Consider the following 12797-nt stretch of genomic DNA (forward strand, 5'->3'; position numbering starts at 1 on the left):
TTAAAACAAGGATGAGGAAGCTCCTTGAGGCAGGTTCCCCCCCCCAGCTTCCCAGCTCACAGACAGCTTTGCTTCACCAGCTTCTGGTCTCAACCTGCCAGTTAAAAGGCAGGAGGGGAGAAAACAGCATTTGCTTTGTGTGACATGGAGGGCTGAGAAAATTTAGAAGATAAATGATTCAAAATAAAAAGCAGTGCAAAAACAGATTAGGAAACTACTGTGCCGTGACTATTAATGAAGCAATAGAAAATATCAATCACTCTCTAGCCTCTGAAGCTTGCTGTGAGAGAAGAATTAGGAGATTTTATGTTCCAAGTACCAGGAAACCGCAGGGCCCTGGTGCCTAGTTCTCAAAAGAACACTGAATCACAGGGAGGAAAGCAGAGTGCTGCAAAGAGAGCCAAAGGCAGAGTTTAAAAATAGCAGCTTTCAGTTTTGTTTCTTTTTTCTTCTGAAGTGCCTGGATATAGGATCATGTCAGGGGGTGGATAAAGACAGCAGAGCAGATCCTGCAGAGGGAGAAGTCTTCCTGAATACATGCTGGTCAGGGGGTTGTGGGCTGTTCATTTTGCACTCAGGCCCACATGCCCCCCCCCCCCCCCCCCCCCGAAGCTGGTCTCTCCTGATCCTACTGTCCACCCAAACCAAAAGAAGGGCATCAGTGGAGTGGGAGCTGGGCAGCTCAGCTACCCTATCAGTACATGCAGAAGCCAGCACAAGCAAGCAAAGCCAAGGGCTGAATGTGTGATCAAGCCTGAACCATCCTCTTCTGGACATATGCAGGGCCAATTTCCCATAGCGTTAAGGTCACTTTTGAAATGCTGCACAAGGAATGACACCTACTGACATGTCTGTGCTAATCCGCTGGGTCTGTGTGCAGGGAGAAATCGTGTCTGGCTTCTGTACGCTGGCAAATGTACTAAACCAAGAGAAAGGACATCTGAGTTCTGATGCTGCTCAAATTTCTCCAGCCTCTCAGACTCTGGACCACTTGAAAGACCCCTGGCCAGATTCACAGCATGTACCAAAGCAAGCAAACATAGAAGCTGGATGTTGGTACCTCAGACAGGCAAAGGAGAGGGAGCAGTATCTCCTGAAATGGACAGTAAAGCTTTAGGTCATGCAGTGGAGTACCAGTTATTGTTTTAAGGCAAAAATGGGCAGGGTCTGCAGAAAAAAATTAGCTCTTCTCCTTGGAATAGATAAAAAATTATGTCTGTAGGTAGCTGGTATCAGAAGGCAAAGCTCATTCCTTGCAGAGGCAGGATGCCCCCTTGGGCCTTTGCTTTGTCTGTGGAAAGAGAAGAAAGGCACAGCTGATGCTCTGGATAAGGCTGTCTGCATCTGACTCCTCAGGGAAGTCTCATGTGTATTATGAGTCATTGCTCAGAGGATGTTCTTAAATCCAGAGAGGAATAACGCTTGTAATAAGGACAACAAGTGCAGGGAGCCACATAAAACACCTTTTCCCAATTAGCAAGTAGATACACAAACCCTTTTTTCCAGCCAGCTCAGGGACAAAACAGTCAAGTTTTTCACTCTTATAAGCTATGACTCAAAAGGAGGGCAAGGGGAAGGGAAATACTGGCTCTGTCACTTGGTTAATAGTAGTACACAAATCAAACTGCTACCAACGTGTTGCAAGACTGGCTCATTACAAGTTCAGTTTCTCCTGTCACTGGCAGGGGCTTCTGGGCTCTAATGTAGAGAATGACCAACTAGCACACGAGTCACACAGCATTCACAAAAATTCAAATAGACTTGAAAAGAAAAAACCTAGTACTGATAATAATGCTGACCAAGTCCTAAAGGAACATTTTAACTTTATAAACACGCAGAAAAATCCCAAACATTTGAAACCCGAAGTATTTCCTTGCAAAGAAGTTTCCACTGGAATGTCATCTGTTCTTGCTGTTATTTGGGATAGGTGGCTGACACAACCAACTAGATTCCACTGACCTGTGTGGCACAGAGCTTTTCGTTCCTGTGGCTCATAAGGTGGCCTAGGAATCCAGTAGTGCCATAGGCCAACGTAATTGCCTTGTCACGTGCACAGACTGTTAAACAGCAAACTTCAAAAAAGCTGCTTCCACAGACTTAAAGAGCCCCACATGTCCCAGAGATGCTCTGAGAGAGACAAAGTGACTTGCTGTCCTTCAAAAGGACCAAGCCAGAATGTACTAGGAGCAAACAGTGGTGCAATGTCCTGCCCTCCAAGTGGGCCTGAAAGCTTTTATTATGTGAGAAAGTCTTTAAAACACAACCTCAGTTCCAGTTCATCCAGTGCTTCCTTCCCTCCTGTCTAGCCTTGCAGGTACAAAAAGCTCCTTCAGCCCAGCTGGCCTGGGATTTTCCCTTGCTCAGCTTTCAGTGGAGATTACCATGGCTGCTGACAAAAGCAGTGTACAAATGCCTTATAACAACCCTAACGGCAGAGGAGGTCTCACCAATTTGCCACTCCAGAGACTTCCCTATAGTTTCTGCACCTATAAAAGACATGAGCTGGTTGAGACATGGCAAAACTGGCATCCCGACACAGGGAGGCAATTCGAAACAGGAGCAAGACTTCAGAGAATGTTGCCCTCTCTTAAATGTAGACATAGCAGCAGATCAGAAAAACAGGTGTTTTTTCCTCTGAGAAGATGTTTCAGGGAGCATTAAAAGAAGAAAAATAGCCAGGACCAAGAAGTACTAACCTGACCATCTACAGTACAATTACTATAAAGTACAGGCACCAGGAAGCAGTGTGTTTTCTCATTTGTGGCTGGGAAGACAAATTTGCCATCAAGCTTCTTTTGGAGAACAGTAAGGGAGGGTTCAAAGCAAGATGCTGCTGCATGTTCATCTACTCTTGCACCATCCTAGCGCAGACCTCAGGACTTTCTTGTACTTTTCAGCCCTCAGCAGTTATAAAGTACCAGCAAACACACACACACTCAAGCCTGGGGAGCTTTCTGGTTTTCAGATGGAAGACTTCAAAAGGTTTCACAAAGGCTGAAATGAAAATGCATTTGAATGTTTCCTCGACAAAAAAAACTTGTTGTTTCTGTTCCTCAGGAAGTGCTGACACTTTGAAGACAACAACCAACCACAGTCACTGAGAAATGGCACAAGATATCTTTGAGTTTGTCTCTGCCAATGCTTTGACCTCGCCACAGCGACCAGCCAGAACTTGCTGGAAAGCTCTCAGTGCTTGGGAAAATAGTGGCACCATTCTACCATCTCTCATCCAAAGCAATATACGAACACATTGTACTTCTGGAACAATTCTGGCCCTGGCTGCACTTTGGGGCTATAGATGCAGACAGCAGTGGAGCGGGGCACACAAGAAGAGTAGTGAAAAGCTAGCAGTAATGATGGATGCTGTTTTTTCCAGAGTCCAGTATAGCTGCTACAAGGAACAAACCATGCACATGGAACTCTGCACCATGCTCACACTTCCCAGGCATGCCTGGATTGAAATCCTGACGGATTTCTGTACTTAGTGCAGGCTGCAGAGCAGGTTTACTTGGAGTTTTAGAGACCAGCAACACAAAGCTACTTCTGAGAGAATGATCTGTTCAGATATATTGCAATACAGCAGTGGAAAACAGAGTCTCTGGCACAACTAGAAACAAACAGTTTTCCAAGAACTATTTCACTTTGTGGAAAGGATGTGGCTGTGAACATACATTTTGTTATGGGGAGCAGGGGGTGGGGGGAAGCCAACACCATCTCCTAACACATCCAGTGCAAGCATTTGTGTAACACAATAGTTTGCAAGCCCAGGGCAAGATGTTGCATGTTTAGAAATCCTGAGGCAGAAAGGCAAAAGGTCTTTAAGGAAGTGGTACTTGTTTTCCTTGCAATTTCTTTGTGTATCTGAATTACAAACAACGGCTAGTCTGAAGTAGTTTATGTATTCTGGTCAGGGATCCTCCACAGACAATCCTACTGATGCTATGGATTTTTCTAGGAGTCCAGATCTGATCAGACTCTTGCTACCAAACTACCAGCTTCTGTGACATATATAAAGCCAATATGGAAGAACTACACATCTCTATTTTTTTTGTCTCTGCATAAAGAGCCTTATCTAGAACATTTTAAATACCCTTAGCAAAGAATAAAAATCCAGTGGAACTATGTTAAGAATGGATTTGCATAGAGAGGAAATATATGGGTGTCCAGTAGAGAGAAGCAGCTCAGTCATGTTTTGACACATGAGAATTCATGTGTCACAGCCTGGCCCCAGGATAACCAGTGGCAAAACATTTTGCCATAGGGCCAGTGGTGTGGATCGTACTAATGCCAGCAGACACTGGACCTGGCTGTCCTTCCAGCTCCAAAGTTCATGCTTTCCTTCTTTGTTCATCAGATATTCAAAGCAACAGTATCTCATTCCTCTCCTGTTTTCAAGAATAAAATCCCCTTGAGAAGCCTTCTCTGTTCTCTTCCCACTTACACTTCCAGCTGTCTTTTGCCTTTGCACTACTAGTTCTGTGAAAAACCAGGTCAACTCTGAAAATAACTTCCTGGCATTTTTAAAAAACCTTTTACTCCGTGATTTTGGATGGAATTTTGATCCTTTCCAATGCTTGCGATTGGCCAAGGAGATCACACAAATCAGATGAGCTAGTTCCAACTATCATCCTGTTTCTATCCCTGGATTGGGTGAGAACTTCAAGCATTAATTTGCCAGGTGATTTAAACTGTGTTTTCCACATATACATGCATTCAGATTAGTTCTCTGCTAACAGCAGCTCACCAGCAGTAAAATCAGCTATAAAACTCCATCATCAGCTGCTTTATGAGCCAAATCTCTGAAACGTTACACAAGATGACTGCCTATTTCCCAGGCCTACAGAAAAAGACAAAATTACTGCAAGGAGCTCACTTCGTTATCACTGCACTGAATGTATTGGATCAACATTAAGGCACTGCAAAGCAGCCCCTGTCCCCAGGAGTTTAAGATCTAAACCAAAGAGAGCAGAGAATAGTCCTGAATTGCCTTTTCTTATGCTGGAATATTTCAGATGAATAAAGCTGCGGGTTTTGGCAGGCAGTAGCCAGCTCTGAACAATTTGCTTTGTATCCAGACTGCTTAAAAGATACCAGGGTGAATCCATCCCATTGATTTTTGTTTGGGAAGAATCCCAGGTCTCTGATTTAACTCTATTTTTTGATTGCACATTATAGCTGTGCCAGACAGATAACCATCCAAAGCAACAGCATCCCCTCTAGCACATCCTTTGGGAGCTTACATTAATGTCAGGGTAGTTCAGGCACCTTCTGTCCTTGTTTCTCCTCCAGGACCACGTGGCCACTATAAGCCAAATGAGCAACAACACTTTACATGCACTCAGGAGCAAGCTTGAATTATCACAGCTATGACACAACATCAACATGGTCCACACCTGTACTCCTAACATGGTCTGGAGCCCTGTGAGCCTTCCCTGGGAACCCAAAACAGTTGCTCATGTCCAGTCACTGCCTCAGTTTTAGTGGGAAATTGCCTCCCTGCAGTTCAGGTGGAAGAATATTTTAAGCAAAGTTATTGTAGCCTGATGACCGAAGTGGCAAGTTAAGGGAAGGCATCCAGTAGCTGGAAATAAAGCTCCATTATATTGTATTAAATATTAAGCTCAGTGTAATAAGCCAGAGAATTGCATACTGAATTAATAATGTTATTTATTCCATTTAGTAGAGTATGGAGAACACTTAATCATCACAGCATTGTAGATCAGAGCTGACATCAGCATCTCAGCTCTAAGAGTATTTTATGGAAAACATAGAGGTGGATTGAATAGTTGGAAGTGAAGAGAGTGTGAATGTGTGAAATATAGCAGGTTTGGTAATAATAAAGTTATATGGCTTTAATTGTTCATTTGGATATTAATAGTCCAGCAACACTTTGTCTTAAGAAAGAACAAGCAAGTCCTCAAAGGTAAGCTTGGGTTGGAGCTTGTATAGGATCTGGAGGCACTTAATTTCTTTTCTTTTTGTAAAACATTTATTATTTTTAAAGCAAAAAGAAAAAGTACCTGCTTAACCAAAACAAGAAGATGTCATGGAGAATTCTGAAGTTTGCTTGGGTTTTTTTGGCAAAATGTAAATAAAATACTAAAAAGGTCTGAAGATGAAAAAATATGCTTATACAACAGTCTGAAAGCAATTCTTAATTAATTAATTTATTTTAAATCTAGAGTGGTCAACCACTCTTCCAGACTTCAAGACTGAAAACTAAATAAATTTTTGCAGGAAATTTCAGCAGTAGGAGTCCTACCTTTTGAAATTCAGGGAATAAAATATTAAAGAGCTACAGTAGGACACCCAAGGTATCTTGCCTCTCATTATTCTTTCATTTTTCTTCTTCCTAATTTTGGGTTCTCCAATGGCCATCTTTTATAGCCCATGAAGAAATTGCTCCCCAGGCATCATGCAAGAATTCACATTTTCCTCCTTCACTCAGCAGGAACACCCTATCACTACTTAGGTACATTTCTCAATCCTAATGGCGTCCAATTGAGTTCTAAAATTCAGCTAACTGGAGAGAGAAATAACTGATCTGCAATTTCCTGCACTCTGATTTCCATGCCTTTCATGGAACAATTTCATTGACTTCACAGGAGCCTATCTGGATTTACACCTGTGTAAAAAGGAGGCAAGAAAACCCGACTCTTGGTGTGGAATATCAAGTTCATAAATGTGTTTTGTATCTCCAAGAATCTCCTCATCTACAAAGGTGAACAGCTGTTGCTATAAATCAGACAGCCTGAACCAGCCATTAGAACTTCATCCAGATGATCTGTTAAAAATATACAAAGGCAACATTTTGGAAATAAAAATCTGCCCTAATGTCCTCAGGGGCACCTTCTGTTGGAGAAAAAAAATATCTCATAAATCAAAGCTAAAATTAGCTCCTTTTAATGCTTTTTCAGGAGAGCCATGACTTAAGAGTAACATCGCCTTGAAAAGGCCTGTTAGATGACTTAAAGGATCCTAAACATCTGGCAGTTTGGTACATACTGCATTGGAGACATCTAGCGTCTTTTTCAACTTCTCCGTGGGTGTAACTCTTCAGCATTAGCTAGAATGGCTGTATCTGGTTTACTTCCTATCAACCATTTTCTGTATTTGAGTAGGAAACACTTGCTAAAGTGTGGAAACAGCTGGCAGAGTTGGCTGTAGCTTGTATTAACAAAACATGCTCTTGTTTCTGACCACAGACTGGCCTTTAAGTTCTGACTGTGATTGCCGAGGGCTCTTCTTGGCTTTTTGGATGAGACCACGTCACCCAAGATGTACAAGTTCACTGTGTTAAGGGTTGGTTCTTGGAGCATAATGCTTGCTGTCAGGAGGGATAAAGCTTTGTGTAAGTAGAGGGGAACAGGATGAGCAGCCTCATTTTATTAGCTGGGAAATTGAGACCAGGAATATTAAATTATTGGCCTCCGGTCATTTCCTAGTGAAAGAGACCCATATATTCCTTTCCGAGGGAAACACCCTAACTAAGGCAGGCCAATATGCAAATCTTATCTACATACCTCTCAACAGCAGTGTAAATCCAACTGGGACAGGGTTGCTGGACTGAACCTCCTGCTGTTGGGAATGATGATTGCACAGATACCTGTGCTCCAGGGTCAATTTGGCACCCAGCTTCCCTGGGACACTCGGAAGCCCACATCACCACCTGCTCACTGGTAACTCCCAGCTACTTGAGTACATGGCATGCGTCTTCTGCTCTCACACATACCATGAGCATAAAATGCAACTCAAAGAAGCAAGATTGTTGGTTAGCCCTGCACTGATCACCTATTCCCAGCGTGGCAGTTTCCTTTATGTTCATCAAGATCACTGCTGAGTCCTGAAGGGGAAGGCCAAGTAACATATCGCTGTTCTGTTGGGCTCTGTCATTTGTCTTTCTAAGGGTACTGGAGAGTCAAGACATAACATGAACATGGAAAAACCAACGAAACACAGACAGAGCTCTACCTTGAGCCTTCAGACAGTCACACAGAGTAACACGCTCAGCTCCTTTCACTCAATCCCTTACGTTCTTCTGAAACTACGAAAAGGAACTTTATGATACACTGGAAGGGTTGAAGTATTAACTATAAAAAACTGGACTGAAATAACCAAGTACCTGTATTATTTTCTTTTTGATGTATGCTTATGTAAATTCAAATAAATATGTTTAAATGCAACCTTTCTTCAATTCTAGCAGAGCTTATTAAATCTATTTAAGTGAGACAAGCTAGGCTCCATGTAACACCAGGAACTCCCCTGACAGTTTGCCTTCCTACTTAACGTGATACTCTGCGATTACACATACCAGAGCCTTTCATTCAAGCATTTTAATTTACAAATACTTTTAACATTTTTTAATGCCCCTGTGGGCAGGCATTAAAGGTCCACTTTATTCAAGAGTAATCAATCGAAGTGTGGAGAAACAGCCTGTTTTGCTCCAGATCACACACTGAAATACTAGCAGAGTTTAGAAAACTCCTTCCTTGTCCTTCCTTGGTAGTCACTCAGAAACATAATTTCTATTAACAGCAGATACATTCTTTTAATGCTGGTCCAAATGCTCCAAGCAGAAGTGCAGAGAGCAAACTCAGAAGCAAGCAGGCCATAGGAAGGAAATAGAGACTAAGAAGAATCAGACCAGAAGCACCCCAGAACCAGCCACAATGAGGGCACCCGTTGCTCTTTGCCAAGGTCACTTACCAAGCAAGCACTGCTCTCTGTGGTGCAAATCTGTCAGCCATTTCCTCCACGCCTCTTCCAAGAGCCAAGCATCTTCAAGAGGAGAAAAAAGTATTACTGAATGACATCAGTTATTAAATGAGTAAGTCTTATGTTTTCTCAGACATCATACAACAAACTGCACACTTCCATACAATCCTGACTTCTTTAGGACTGACAACCCATTGTTCAGGCTCACCTTTTCTTTTTTAAATTGTTAGGCTCATTATTTCAGGTGATTTTAATGCCCTTTAATAACATGATTTGCCCCTCTTTCACTGAGGGGCTCACCTCTCACAGAGACGAGGTGTGGTTAAACCCAGTCTTCAGGGCTAGTGGAGCCGAGAGAAAGCAGCCCAGCCTGATGAGCACCAAGAAGCACAGGTTCCAGTAGGACCCTTACCAGAGCCAGCTGTAGGGCACTAACTCCTTTTCTGCTGGGCCTCCAGACAGTCTCTATCACCCCTTAAACACTCAGAAGCACTTCAGCTATTAGACACAGGTCTTAAAAGCAACTGAAGAAGAGTCTTCCCTTCAAACCCAGGTTTTTAAAGAAGCAACACACAGCCAAGTACCTTCCATGCAGGAACCCAACTCCCACTGACACCTTTGCTTCACATCTGCAGGACATGAGCCCCAGGACGGAGCACAGCTGCCTTGGGCAGGCAGGCAATGCTCTGGCTGCTGGGCTGCTGTCAGGGGCTTCAAGTGACACAGACTTTAAATGAAGGGCAAGCCAAAATTCTTCGTGGCAGAAACTAGAGATATCGCTGTGTGTCCAAACCAGGTTGTATCTGTATTTCTTCATGTGCTCTTTGTAAGTGGAGTGTAATGATACACATGAGGAAGCCCCTGCCCTCCCTGGGGTTGGAGAGCATCTATAGCTTTGCACTAGAATTACCTGTGAGAGACTGTTCAAAAGATCTCTCTGGAGAGGTCAAATTCAGGTAAATGAGGTGCAGCTGTGCTGGTTTAGGGCCACAGAGCACCATCAGCCCCTAGGCATTAGGATAAAACCACCTACCTTGTCTTTGCTTGGGTTTTATAGTGAGACAGTGACCTGGCTGCAGAAAGGACAGAAGATAAAAGCTAAGGTGCAAGCTGCATCTGTTGGAAGTGATCCAGGCTGCAGCAGTGAGTTAAATAGCCCTAGGGATGGCTTGGAGAAAACCTTGCACCAGCATTTATGCTTGCAGGCCTGTTCCTCGCAATGCTTTAGGGGGATAAACCAAAACCTGCCATCCCTCCATGTAAATAAAGGGATTTGTCATAAAGCTAACAGATCCTGCTCTTGAGTAGTTGCCAAGAATATGAAGTGACAATGAGGTGCCTAAGAAAATAACTTTCCTACTGCCTGGGAAAAAACACTCCTCGGTAACATCACAGCTGTGATCAATACAGGCTTTGAAAGGAAACAGGGGCTTGAAAGACTCTGTGTATGTTCTGAACAAGGAGAACAAAGACAACAGATAAAACTGAGGTATGTTTTCAAGGGCTGCGTCTTACCTTCAATTATCAGCTTAAAAATAAGTTGCTGCAATGGTTACAGCCAGCCAGTTGCTCTGTGAGAACCTCATGCACACCTGGCAAACACAGGGAGCTGTAAACTGGTGTTTGCAGCCTTTTGGCCACCCAGGGGATCATTCTGACAGGTCGAGTCCATTGTGCATTCCCACAAATTCTTCAGGTGCCACTCTCTGGCTGCCCCATCACTGCAAAAAGTGATTGGGACTTTTTTTTTTTAAGCGCCCCCCTCAAGAATTTTTACAGTTGTATTGTGCTCAAAAAGTTGGAGCAGAGAAACATGAGCCTGCAACTTCCAAAACCCTGGGGCTCCACAGGAGTTTTGCAGTTCATTTACACTGAGACAGGAGTTGCTGCCAGGTTTGAACCCCAAACACCTCCCACTGCTACCCTTTTGGACACACACAGCTTTCTTCTACCATTTCCCCCATTCTTTCCAGTGGGCTTGTAAGAACAAAGCAGCTCATGTTTGACAATTGCTCCGTGCAGAATCATTAGGTGTGATTGTGGAGTCCAGCGATGGAAATGATTTACCCAATGGGTCAGTCCCACTTTTCTGCAGAGGGCTCAGCCTGCCAGCTTTTACTGACTGTGGTGAGTCAGGCAGAAAACAGTTGCCGCTTTTTAAGAGCTATGTTCTCACAAACCCAAAGCTACAATGGACAGAGAACAAGCAAGCTCAGTTCATGAAGAAATACACTGGCTGCTCTTCCCGACTCATGTCACTCCACTGACTCCAGGGCAATTGCAACAGCACTGAAGGTGGACTCCATCCATCTAGGGAAGAACAAGGCTTCCTTCAAATCCTCTTCTATTTACTCCAGTCAGCTGTGCTGAGTGTATAGATTCAATCAGCTATTTCCCTAACCATAAAACCAGATGTGCGCCGTCACGGCCCATCTACAGGGACTGAATCCATGCCATTTAGAAAATGCAGAATAAAAATAAAAAATCCCAAGAAAGCTGAGATATGTTGATGTTTGGAGCTTTCAGAGTTTCCTAGGTAAATTGCTTTTCTTTTGAATCCCATTTATTTTTGTTACCTCCAAAGAAATGCTGTTTTAACCACATTTCTTGGAAACAGTGTTGAGATCTAATGGGTTGTTACTGATGTGAATTCTCAGGGGAGAGGCTGGAGAACAGAGGGAATGTAGTATTATCTTTGCTTCTGGGCATCAGCAACTTCTGCGAGCAATGTGGTGCAGTACATGTCATTCTCTGCTGAGGCAATTAATTACCTTGGTCCCTAACAAGAAGAACTATTCAGCTTAAAAAAACCACTGCAACCCTTTAGATTTAGGTTAGCTTCTGGGCATCTGGGTAGATGTGTGAATCAGAGAGGCTGTATTGCTCAGTTTTCCTGTTTCTTCTCAGACCATGTTCTGTTGTTTTCCACCATACTTCTGATGGACACTGCCACCTGAGGCAGGTCAGTGCACCAGCTCGTCTTTGCAGAGTCACCTTGGAAATGTGGCCTGGCTTCACCTCAGCTTTGAGTACCAGCTACCAAGTCTCCAGGTCACCTATTTCCCAAGTGAGCCTAAGGAACAGAGGAGAGGAAGGATTCCCATGGAGGACTGTGAGGAGTCCTCCATCTGCTGTGTCTCCTCCACCACAAAGGATGCTGCAGGTGATGCAGGTGGGGTCCACCCCACCCCCCACCCCCCATTCCCCCCCCCCCCCCCCCAGTCTAACAACCGGCAGTGCCTGCCCATATACTGCTCTTGCTGGGATGAAGATGTAGGGTGAGGAAACATCTGCGCTGCAGGAAACTATGCCCCACCTGGGCCTGCAGCTAGAGAGGAGTTGTTGTACAGGAATGGGGTGGGATTTGCTGGCTGAAGGGTGCTTTAAGCAATGCAGCTGTAATATGCTACATGCCAGATTGTAGACATTCCTGGGGCAGATTTCCAGAATGTAAATAAACTTGGGATGTATGTATAAAACACCATACAATGTGGGCCCTGAAAGGCCTGGAGACTGCATGTCACTGCCTTTGTACATGTATAGCTTTCTCCAAGCCCTGGTGTCCCCTTCGATTCCAGTATCCACACGTATCAATTCTTGTTCTATATTGGAGAAATTATCTCATAATTTCATAGCTCTCCAATGCACAAAGGCTCATTTCTGATTGCATTGTCCCTTGATTGCCACCACAAGATAACCCAGCTGTGAAATACCACAAATACCATGAACAGGGAGGCAGTGAGAACATGAGACTAGTCTGTGTTATTTAGTAAGGCCTGGGCAGGCTGCAGGTCTCTGGGTTTTAGTCCATCATGAGGTCCCAATTGCAAGGCTAGCGTCACAAGTGATTCACTGCATAGGGAAGTCTTGTTTTAGAAAATGAATGATCCAAACTCAGTAACTAGTGACTAGCACGTGGGCAAGCCATATCCTAATGCCTACCTGAACAGTATCTGCCCAATGTACACATCAGCGCTGTGGGCAGTCCTGTGCCATTTTAACATTGCCTGGAAGTAGTATATAGAGGGGAAATAAGGCATCACAGATAACAAATACTCAAGAGAGACAAAGTGTAAACCCAC

General features: G+C 43.8%; 1 protein-coding gene across 1 annotated transcript in view; it reads right to left on the bottom strand.

Moving 5' to 3' along the window:
• Positions 1–12797, bottom strand: part of CCDC92 (coiled-coil domain containing 92) — a 137158-nt gene that overhangs the window by 63215 nt on the left and 61146 nt on the right. Inside the window, exon 2 of the mRNA XM_080370520.1 lies at positions 8707–11788. The gene's annotated coding sequence lies outside the window, so the exon portion shown is untranslated. The remainder of the gene's footprint in view (positions 1–8706; positions 11789–12797) is intronic.

The sequence above is a fragment of the Falco punctatus genome (assembly GCF_963210335.1).
Source record: "Falco punctatus genome assembly, chromosome: 1".
NCBI classification, from domain to species: domain Eukaryota; kingdom Metazoa; phylum Chordata; class Aves; order Falconiformes; family Falconidae; genus Falco; species Falco punctatus.